This window comes from Rhipicephalus microplus, chromosome 6 (genome assembly GCF_043290135.1).
Source record: "Rhipicephalus microplus isolate Deutch F79 chromosome 6, USDA_Rmic, whole genome shotgun sequence".
In the NCBI taxonomy this organism is placed as follows: domain Eukaryota; kingdom Metazoa; phylum Arthropoda; class Arachnida; order Ixodida; family Ixodidae; genus Rhipicephalus; species Rhipicephalus microplus.
The window spans coordinates 65,746,871-65,759,011 of record NC_134705.1 but is presented as its reverse complement, the minus strand read 5'-3'; positions in this window follow the sequence as shown (position 1 = coordinate 65,759,011).

Genomic DNA, 12,141 nt, shown 5'->3' with positions numbered 1-12,141 from the left:
AAAAACATTTCCACAAACATAAAGGACAACTGTCTCGAAATAGCATTTTAGCACGCGGAACTGCATAGCCAAGCTATAGCGCTGTAGGTAAAAATTAGCCGAGATTAGAGTTTTCCCAGCCCTGAAAACTACCAAGCTGCAATAATTACCTTCCTGGTAGCGGAGTGAAACTGGCCCAACTCGTAAAACAGCCTTTGCTTGTTACGTAGTTTATGAACGCAATGACCTTGTTATACTCCCGACAGAGTTTCAGGTAACGTGAGAAACTCCCTGCGGGAGCTTTGAAGAAGTATTTTTGGCCGAAAGTGCGCTTCACGTTGTAGAAGTTCCCTACAGGGTCCCAAAAACCAAATTTCTTTGGACGTGCGTGTGTGCGAGCCTCTGCTTAGCAAGGCGTTGTGAAGCCTTTTGTGGATCACCCTGTGAATAATTGCCGATAGACAACTAAATTATCAGTGCAGCAAGGAGGATTTGCAACGGCCGGTCGGTACGTAGCACGAACGTGTCAAGGTATTTCGCACCTTTGGTCGCCACTTTGCATCGGTCTCAATCCTGGAAGAAACGCCGCGAATACTTCGCTTCGCAGTGCCGGATTATGAAGAATTGCGAAGGATAACTTCAATCCTAACAAAATTAAGCGGTTGTGATTGTCAGCGGTTCGCTTCTGGAGTTTCGCTGTCTGAAACGTAGAAGCGACAACAAGTACACGATTCGCTAGACCTCGACAGCAAGCTCAGCATGACCTGAGCATGGCATGTATTCATGTTATCATATGACATGCATGTCATGATTATTATGTTTGGACCAGTCACATACCTTCGTTATATATTCACGTCCCGTAATACGAAATTTCGTGTATGTGAAGCCAGTGACACTGCCGCAAGCGCATCATCAGCGTGGCATGTAGGCATGTTCCTACATGACTAGCATTTCGTGATTATTCAGTCCGCACCAGTCATTACCTTCGTCATCGCTTCACGTCACATAATATTAAGTTTAGTGTATGAGAAGTTAGCAAAGCGACAGCGAGTGCATCATGAGAGTGGCATGTGGTCATGTTCTTACATGACACTCATGTCATGATTATGATGTTTGCAGGCCCGCCGCGGTGGTCTATGGGCGAACGCACTGCACTGTTCAGTCGCAGGTCACGGGATCGAATCCCGGCTGTGGCGGCTGCATTTTCAATGGACGTGAAAATGCCACAGGTCTGCGTGCTCAGATTTGGTGCACGTTAAGAACCCCAGGTAGTCAAAATTTTAAAGCTTTCCACTACGGCGTTTCCCATAACCATATGGTGGGTATGGGACGTTGCGCCCCACATACCAACCTTTATCATATTTGCACAAGTAATATACCTTCATCACACATTCACGTCACGTAATACCGAATTCAATAAATGGAAAGCTAGCGAAATGACCACGAGCGCTCCATGAGAGTGGCACTTAGTGATGACGTGAATAACATGATTTCTATGTGAGGGCCTGTCACTTATGTTCGCCATGCAGTCATGTCATACCATACTGGTTTTGCGATATATCACGTGAACGAAACCACCGCTGGAGCAGGGAGACCCTGACATGTCAATCATGACATTCATGACATACATGTCATGATGTTCATGTTATCTTGTTCGTCGCACAGTCATGTTTTCCCATACCAATTTTGGGATCGATATCATTATCGAAACGGCCAGAATAGCAAAATGTCATAGACAGACAGACGGACGGACGGACAGACAGACAGGTAGATAGACAGAGGTATATAGATAGATAAATAGATAGATAGATGGATGGATAAATAGATAGATAGATGGATGGATAAATAGATAGATAGATGGATGGATAAATAGATAGATAGATGGATGGATAAATAGATAGATAGATGGATGGATAAATAGATAGATAGATGGATGGATAAATAGATAGATAGATGGATGGATAAATAGATAGATAGATAGATAGATAGATAGATAGATAGATAGATAGATAGATAGATAGATAGATAGATAGATAGATAGATTCAAACTCACCGAAGTTTGCTAAGCAAATGCTTCGCCAATAATAAAGTGTCTTGTACAGTATGCTTGCACGGGCATGTATTGTTTGCCCTCCTGGAGCTATGCGACAATTTAAAGAAAACTATTTCCATAAAGCATCATTGGCGCGCCGAATATGAGCACGTAACTTCGCTAATTTGGCATCTCCCTGGTATTATTTCGCCAAGGTATGCACGATATAAGCCTCCTGATTGATCAGTATGTAAAGCTGTCGCGATGCAGGCAAAAGATAACTGTGCACACCTGCGACAAAACTTACGACAAGTAGAGAAAGAGAGAATAAAATGAGGGAAAGGCGAGGAGGTTAACTAGAGAATGGAGCATCCGGTTTGCTACTCTGCACTTGGGGAAGGGGGAACAGTGAAGAAAGATGCGAAAGAAAGCGAAGAGGTAAATAGACGCGCGCAAAAAAAAAGAGGGGGCTGGGGTGCTATAGTCTATACAATAAGCCACTGCCACGCGAAAAGTTCAAAAGCCTTCACTCATTTTCCGTGAGCACACAAATCTTGTCGCCTTTAAAGCACTGATTGTTCAGACAAAGGTCTGTCGTCAAGGCGAGCTAACGCAGCACCTTGTTGCCGTCTTTGCATGCTGTAACGAAGGCAATAACAGAGAACGGGCTGTATAGTTTCATCGCTGCTGCAATGACCACAAGCAGCAGTGTCTTCCATTCCGATTTGGAAGGCGAAACCTTTGGTGAAGGCGACACCAAGCCATAGTCGCCAAAGCACCGTTGTCTCGAGTCGAGAGAGTCCAGACGGAGGCCGGATTCCACGAGACGTGTCCAGTCTATGCAGTCGCGTGTGCCGTAAGCACTCGGCGTTCTGCAGGGATTTTAATTCTGCATTAGCGATTTTTCGGATGGTCATTGCAGAATTCGTCCTTGAAAATAGTATAGATTCTTCTTAACCATCTTCGTGTGCTGATCAAGCAGCTGCATCGGCATGTTCGTTGCCCAATATGCCACAGTGACTTGGAAGCCACTGAAACGTGATTCTGTGTCCTTCGTCGAAGAGTTGGTGAAGCAGCTCTCTAATTTCCAGCACTAGTTGTTCATGAGGTCCCCGGTGTAAGGCGAATATCAAACAATGTTGTGCTGCCTTTGAGTCCGTGAGCGCGCTCCATTTCTTGGCTTCTTGGTGTTTAATGACTTGAATTGCGCTACGTAGAGCAGCAAGTTCCGCAGCTGTCGATGATGTCTGGTGGGATAACCGAAACTTCACCGCTGTCACTGTTGCAGGAAAGATAACTGACCCTGCAGACCCATCCACTTTAGTTGAAGCGTTAGTATATAGATGAATATGCTCACTGTACTTCTGATATCACAAGAGAAGAGAAAGCTGCTTTAGCGCTGGAGACGAGAGCCGGGCTTTTGACCCTATGCCTGGAACCGTGAGTTCAACATGTGCATAATTTATACTCCATGGGGGAGTTGAAATTCTGGATGGAGTTGTAAATCCCGTAGGAATGCGTGTGCAATATGACATGACTGTCTGACAAAATGAGGCAAGAGGTCGGTCTTCTGGTAGTGAAGCTAGATGATGGGCAGGGGTGCGAGTAAGATGCCTCGCGTGTGCTCTGAGCACTTCCATTATGATATGCGTCTAGAGTGGGTAGTCATTAGCGATCTCGATTGTCCCAGCTGTTGATAAACATCGCGGTAGCCCCAGACAAACCCGCACAGCCATAGCCTAGGGTGCTTTCGAGAGTCCGAATGCTGGTTCTACAGGTATTGGTCAACACAGGCAAACTGTAGCGCAAATAGCCAAGAAAAAGCGTCTTGTACAATTGCATCATTGCATGTACTGAAGTCCCCCAGGTTTTTCCTCCAAGATACTTGAATAAGTTAGCAATTTCTCTCAGCCTCTTCTTCAAGTGGGCCACATGTGGGCCCTAGCAGAGGTCTCTATCAATGAATACGCCTAGAAAACTTTGCGTCCTGACATTTGGTATTACGTGGCCGTCGATAGATTTAGCATATGGTCTCATTGGCGTTCGACTAAAAGCAATCAATGCGCCTTTCGCTGGCGAGATTTCCAGATCCTGTTCCTTGAGGTACCCTCATACCAATGTCACAGCTTCACAGCTTTCTGAAGCGTTGCGCGTACCTGAAGTCTTGTCACGCCAGATGCCCAGACGCAGATGTCGTCAGCGTAAATAAATAACTTGACCACACTTGGTAGTCGTTCTACAAGAGCAATGAGAACGAGGTTGAAGAGGGTTGGACTTAAGACGCCACCTTGCGGAACTCCGCGATGCGTTGGGTGTTGGGAGGTTGGACCGTCTGCAGTGTTCACAAATAATGTCCGCCCTTTTAAATAACTGCGTGTCCAACGATACTGTTGTCCGCCTAGGCCCACTGACTCAATGGCTTCGAGAATGGCGTCATGAAGAACGCTGTCGTATTCTCCTTTTACGTCAAGGAACATGGCAGCAGATATTCGTTTACATGCCTTCTGATGCTGGACATATGTGACGAGATCAATAACATTGTCGATCGAACATCGGTGACAGCGAAAACCAGCCATGGCGTTCGGTTATATCTCATAGTATTCCAGCTACCATTCAAGCCTGGCCAAGATAATTTTCTCCTTTACCTTTCCTACGCAACTTGAAAGTGCGATCGGTCGGTAAGAGGCAATGGTCAGGAGAGATTTGCCAGACTTAAGAATTGGTACCAAGTGGCTAATCTTCCAATGTTGCGGAACGACGCCAGCTTGCCAGGAATCGTTGAAGATGTTAAGGAGTGCTTCTCGTGCCCGTTTATTAAGGTTGCACAGCATCCTGTATGAAATGTCATCCGGGCCAGTCGATGACGACTTATTACATAAGACGAGCGCCGCATCGAGCTCCTGTGATGTAAACGATAGATCCATGCGCGGGTCCCGTGAGTGAGGAACATGATTCACTGTATGTAGGCTTGTGTACGTTGTCTAGCTCACGCTCATAGCGCACAAATCTTCTGCTACCTCAATTTCGTGCCGGCGATGAAAAAGTGCAAGGGCTTTGAAGGGAAGCGCTATTCTGGAACAGAACGTAGGCCTCGCACAATTCTCCATATCTGAGAGAGTGGTTTATGAGGATCTAGCGACGCACCAAATTTCCCCCATCGTCGGGTGTCTAACTTGTCGAGGCGCTGTTGTATCTTCTTTTGGATTCACCGGGCTGTTCGTATTGTGCGCATAGCTGCATATGCACTTTCCTTAATAGCTTGCTGAAGACCATTGGACAGGTTTTCCTCACAGGCATCCTCAAGTTGAGTTTTGAACACAGTCCAATCTGTTCTTCGTGTTGAGGTAGAGGAGTACGTATTCGAAATACTTTTAATCTTCAGGTAAGTGGGGACGTGATCGCTTTCGTGTGTTTCAAAGTCCAAAAACCACTTAACCCCTGTAGCAAATCCGCGTGAAACAAAGGGCAAATCAAGGCAGCTGCTATATGTGGTGCCGCGCAAAAACGTAGAACTAGCGTCCTTCAGAAGGACGAGACCATGGCTGGAAACCAATGATGCTACACGTCGTCCCATTGAATTAAGCCTTGAGCTTCCCCAGATGGGATGATGCGCATTGAAATACCCGCTGATAACCCACGGATCCGGATGTGCCCTTAATATGCCGTCTTGTTTGTTGGCGTCGAATTGACTTGATGGGGGTATATACACACCCAGAAGTGCGAATGTCATCATTCCTTTTTTAACCGACAAGCACACATAATGATTGCCGTCGTGAGGTTCCACTGGCTGAACGACGTAAGTAAGCTCCCGGCGAATAAATACAACAACCTTGCTACTTTCGATGTCACTTGAGGGGAAAAATGACTCGTAGCCGGATAGTCTGATTGCGCGCGATAATTTCGGTTCACTTATATTCATGATAGGAAATTGGTACAGATGAACGAACTGGCGAAAATCAGATATGCGAGATCTCAGACCTCTTGCGTTTCACTGAAAAATCGACGATTCTCTGACCTCCAGTCGGAACGACTTGTGATTGTCGGCCATGGCTTTACTGGAGGCTTGCAAGGACCGGGCTCAACGCCTCCAGCGCCTGTAGGCCGCTACTAGCAGTTGGTGTATCAATGCTTGTCGGAAGGCTTCTGATGACACAATAGATCGCAGCATAGGAATAATTTGACGAACTGCTGTTGGAGCCTCGTTAACAGCAGCATTGGCTTTCACTGAGAGCAGAGAGCGGGAAGGCTGCTCGGAAGGCCGTACGTTCGCAAGCACCGACCAGTCGTCAGGAGAGAGGCTTCGCTGGTGGAGGTATTCTTGTAATCTCTGGGTTTCTACTAGATGTTGATGGTGGTGTAGACTTAAGTGGTGCATGAATATCATCACCATGACTGGAGTGCTTCTGTCGGTGGCGACGTCGACACCGGATTTTCTGTGAAGCTTCTCTATGGGTGGAGTTATCCCTGACCATTTCTTTTCAGGATACCCATTTCTTTCTTGAGTCTTGGGCATTCCTTAGACGTGACAACTGGAAAAATTGGTAGGGCCTACATATGTGAAATGCGTGTTAAGCTCCGAACGTGGGCTGTTTTCTATATACTTCCAAAATTTGAATAACACTTGCATCGCACAAATAGTGATTATTCTGGAATATCTGTTAACCAGTTCAAACCTAATTGAACCTGTTGTTCGCACATTTAGAGTTTGCACGACTTAAAACCGACCTGTACATCGTTGTGATATGAAAAGCAAAACATACTGCGAGGGTGAACATGAGCAAATAATTCATTATGACTATAAAAATCTTTACCTCAATATAACCTTTCGCGGAACTCCTGTTTCTTAAACAAATTTTCGAACAGGACATTTGTTTCACTCAAACACGGAATGTCCGATTGGACAGGTCTATTGTCAACATTCTTCCCTTTACGCCTAAACTTCATAGCTCTCGCAGTATATCAAAGCGTCAAGTAGTTTCATAAGCCTTTTTCATATCGAAAACACAAAAAATGGTTATAGACGAAAGCGTCATCAATCTGCGTTTTAATACTCACAAGGTGGTCAGTGGTGGATTTAGCCTCTCCAAAGCAGCCTTGGTATGGATCCAATAGGTTGTCTGTTTCGAGAAAGTTTATTAGTCGGCGGTTTACTATAATTTAAAAACGTTTACACAGGAAGCTTCCGAGAGCAATTGGTCTATAGCTGGTAACGGAGGATGAATCCTTGCTTTGCTTTAAGATCACGAATACGATTACACCTTTAAAGGCTAGAGGGATCTCACCAGAAAACTATATTCATTATACAGGGAGAGGAGGCCTTTTTGAATTTCACAGGAGAGGTGCTTCACTATTTCATATACCACTCGGTCGGAGCCCGGGCGGACATATTGCAGCAAATAAGGGAGCCCTGTAACACAGCTAAACAAAAGGTTAATTGTATGCATCATGTGTTGTGAATTCGCGATCTAGTTTCTGTTTTACTATCTGAGTTTTGCCGTTAGAACGCTTCCCTAGAATGCGACGAGCTGGAGACCTGTTCGAAGTGCGCCCCGACAGAGTTTGCCTAAATCTCAAAGCTGTCCCTTATAGTCTTCTAGAGATTCTATAGCAACTGTTCTGTCCTCGTGAAAATGCGAGCCTGGTGCGCTGGAGACTCACGAATTCACCTCTACTTTTAAAGTATATAGCGCGAGCTCGAGGGACTACGGCCGTAATCATACATATGTTATCAGTGATGATGCCCATCGTAGGCAAGTTGTGGTAAATAATGTCTGGCGTCGCATCTGCATGAATTTTTTCGTTCCGGAAAATTCTAGCGCAATTGCTTTCGTGTCTTCGGCACGAAAGGCACTGGTCTTCGTTAACTTCCTGACCATTTCGTAAATCGCTGCGTCGAGGAACCTCTGCTGTGGTGAAACCTCTCAGTAAACATCGTCCTACAACCGCTAGTCATGAAATTAGTCAATTGCATACGATCGTGAAATCGCAGTTTCGTACTCCCACAAAATAATCAGTTTCGCGGTAAAACACAACATTCGGAGTGACCGCCACGGCAGTGACTCGCATAGAGCGTCATCGATTGCGGGGCGCAGACACAGACCCACACGGGCACGGTGCTGCAGCATGCTGCCGGGTTCGTTGACCGCTCCGCCAAAAGCGCTTCCGGTTTCTTGATCGCTGCTTGACAAAACATGCGACGGCCTCTGCGGCGAGGAATGACCGCAGCGTTGGCAAACCTTCGCGTAGACAACAGCACGCCAGCTTTACAACGATTTTCTGCGACCCCGCGAAATGTTCTGACGTGTGTCCTCATCAGCACAAAGTAGTACCACAACGTCCACAGCGTCTATTTTGCAAAGCATATTTGTGGATTCCCGTACAGAATTAATTCGTCTATCAGAATTATTACTGCTTGGCAGCACATCAAAATGTAATAATATAAATGTACGCAAGTCCTATTGCTATATCTCTATATGATATGATATATAGAATGGAGGGCCGTTCACGGATTATGTATAAATGAGCGAGAATTGACAACTGTTGGTAGCACGGGCAGTGGTTCATGACGCCTACTACATTACCCATGTTCTACGACGGTCTTACGGCCTTAATAAACACAGCTAACAACACAGCTTCGTCCCATTGAACAATGGAATGAAGGTGGCCGCTAGTGAGCCTTCGCGAAATATTGATGTTTCGACGCCAAGGTATGTATGTATGTCTTCCTACATACATACATACTCACATAGTGCTAGGATAATTATTTGGGTGGCGCAATTTTTGGATAGTGTGATAACGGTGGCATATTTAATAGTGTGATAACGGTGGCATATTTATATAATAATTTAATAGGGTAATAGTGTGATAACGGTGGCATATTTAAATCACTAAAGACACAGCTACGGTGTGGGTGGTGACGCAACGAACGCCATTTCACTTGATACATTCGGCCTCAGTTGACAGTGCCATATTTACAGCAGACAGTGATTCAAGTGGCCAAGCAATTTCATTAGGAATAAACAGTTACAAACGCGGTTAGAAATATCTCTATTACGTTTCGCTGTACCAAACGCTTGTCCTATAATGAACAATAAATGGAACGTGGTACCGGACGTCCTTTAGCAATATTATTTCATAATATTCAATACAGAATATTATTCAATTATTCTAATGGACATTATGATGCGCGTAAATTTTGCATTTTATTTCAAAACTTTCCCTTTCATGAGGCGATGCATAAAAAAGCTGAGTATGGTGTCGTGGGATGAATTCATATGTTCTTGGTTTTTAGTAGAACACACGAACGTTCAGCCGCCGACGAGAAATGTCGGTCGCTGTTTGAGTACATGGATAATTCCAAGGCTTCAATCACTGGCACCAGCCTTGTATCGGGCATAACTCTCAGAACGTTAACTCCCTAGACGCTTTTTAGGACTGCTTTTTTGTGCCTCTCTTTTTCTTTTAACACAAAAGTGTGTTATGCTGGTGTCCACCCAAGTAGGTTTAAAACCTTCTAGGTCCAATGACAGCTCCGCTGACCTATTTTCGTCATGGATATGACGTTTTAAATTGTATATTAAGAGGCTGCAAAGCAATACACACGAAGAAGTTCAGTCGCGGCGCCTCGAACAAGCGACCTCCTGCTTCGCAGTGCGCGGCGCTAACACTTCACCACGCATTGAACGTTGTCAATATTGCTGATTGAAGGCCATTTATATACGCCATATACTGTTTGGCGGTGTGATGGGATGTGCGCATGAAAGATCGACAGTGCTCCGGCGTGAGCTGAAATAGGCGCTGACGATGGCGCTTGTGCTGGAACGAAACAGCGCAATCGTGGCGAGGGGTGACAAGGGAGGAAAAAGAAAACAAGCAGTACACGTCACGAGGCAGTATCGGCAGTATCGGCACGAGGGCGCTACGACAACCACATGACAGGAAAATGGCGAAATCAGCAGATACCACGAAGATTTCAGGGGCTAGTCACTTGACGCAGCGACCCACAAAACCTCAATGAGAAGCCGACAGGTCCTCTCGAGGAGTGCAACGGAGTCGCTAAGGGGCTCTTGGTTCGTTTGGCGAGAAGCAGCGTAGAGGCAGTTCGCCAGCGTTAGTGTCATGATTTGCCCCCAGTGTCTCGCAGAAGTTAAGATTCGGAGCAGCCTGGTTTTGATTGATTGATATGTGAGGTTTTATGTCCCAAAACCAACATGTGATTATGAGAGATGCCGTAGTGGAGGGCTCCGGAAACTTCGACCACCTGGGGTTCTTTAACGTGCACCCAAATGCGAGTACACGGGCCTACAACATTTCTGCCTCCATCGGAAAGGCAGATGCCGCAGCCGGGATTTCATCCCGCGACCTGCGGGTCAGCAGCCGAGCACCTTACCCACTAGACCAACGCGACAGGGCAGCAGCCTGGTTCGCTTGCCCTCAAGCTTCGACGGTCCACGGAGCCGACGGGAGAATACAGGAGCCACCAGGTTCACTGTCGGGTGTTAGCCCAAATTCTTGGCTGTGGCCCCACGTCCGCGCGTCCGAGATGAAGGCTGCCTGACTACGTCGATCCTGCCTTGGGCACCTACCCGCTCCGTCGTGCCTAATCTGAGCGTCGCCCGGCTCTCCACCGCAGTTGTTCAATGACAGCATCCCCGTGCTCCTATCTGCTCTCCTTAGACGTCTGCGACACCTCAGTATACTAGCACTAAACGGTGAGACATTCGGTTAGGTTGAACTAAACTTGTTTTTGCGACTGCTTAGTGCTTTGTACAAAAACAGAAAAAGCCTCGCCGTCTTTCTTGTTGACGTTGTGGTCAATAAAGCAACGAAGTATGTCAAAATAAAATATTTCGAAGAACCCCATCACAATGGCGCCCCACGTTGGGCGCCATTGTAATGCACATCTGAGATGCACAGACCGCATGGGTATGCAGTTTCGAAAAAAAAAAGAGACAAACTTCAGTCGAGACAGCACACCTTTGGCGGTATGAGCCTCGGGCGCAGAAGTGATTGCTGCTGTTCTCGTTGGGGCACTCGAAGCTATTGAATGAGCAATTGCGCACTCGACCTTGCATAAGGCTTTATGCAAGTCGTGCCTTTACAAAGTGGATGATGCCTTTTTGGAGCAGATGACTTGCTGTAGGGTTGCAGGGTTCACACCGGGCGTAGTGTTGTCCGTGACTGAAAGCGTGCTTAAGGACGTCAGTGATCCCAGGAAAAAGGAGGAGATCAGAGTGGAATCGAGTATGCAAGATAAGAAGACAGCTGCAGTGCCCTATGTGCGTAATCTCGCGCACAGGCTTTAGAAAATTGGAGAAACCGCGGAAGTTGGTGTAGTTTTCTCGGCCCTTGAGACGCAGTAATGATAAGGCGAAGGGTCATGGTGATCCGGTCCCAACGTAGGAGCGCCTTGCGACTGCTACGAGTTCTTTCCTCCTAAAAAGAGGCGTCACAAAGAAGTTCGTCAGGACCACAACAAAGTTCTTTGTCTGTCTGTTAGTCGCGAAAAAAGGCCGTGACATGCATTCGAGCGTTTGCTGCGCGCCGCTGTCATTTAGCGTGACACTGGTGGTTGGCGAACACACCGCTCGTTGTGCGCAAGCAGTAGTGGGGACGGACCTGCGCGCTTGCATTTTTTTCTCTCTTTTACAACAACCGCGTTACATTTTCGAAAACAACGTTTTCCCAAAAGTGTTACTCGGACCGCATGCTCGTCCGCCTGTAGTAGTTATGGAGCTCAGCTGCAGACTCGAGGGGTGCGAGTTGTATCCAGGCCACAGCAGTCATTATTCGATGCAGGTGAACTGCTAGAGGCCCGTGTACTGTGCGATTTCAGTGCACAGAAAAAACCCAGATAATCGGGAATGCGGAAGCCATCCACAAGAGTAGTTCTTGCACGTTAAGCCCCAGACTTCATGTCATAATATCACATGGCATGTTCGATGCCTGTCGCCGGATGCATACTGAAACATACTCGACAACACTAGGAGGTATACCGGAACGTTTTAGCAGGAGATTAGATTCGCGAAGACCGGTGACCATGCCCCCGCTATCTTTTTACTAGAAGTGTTGGATTTTTATGGACCAAAGTTACCCAAACGTAGCTAGCGTTCTAGGGGTTTGACAGTTTG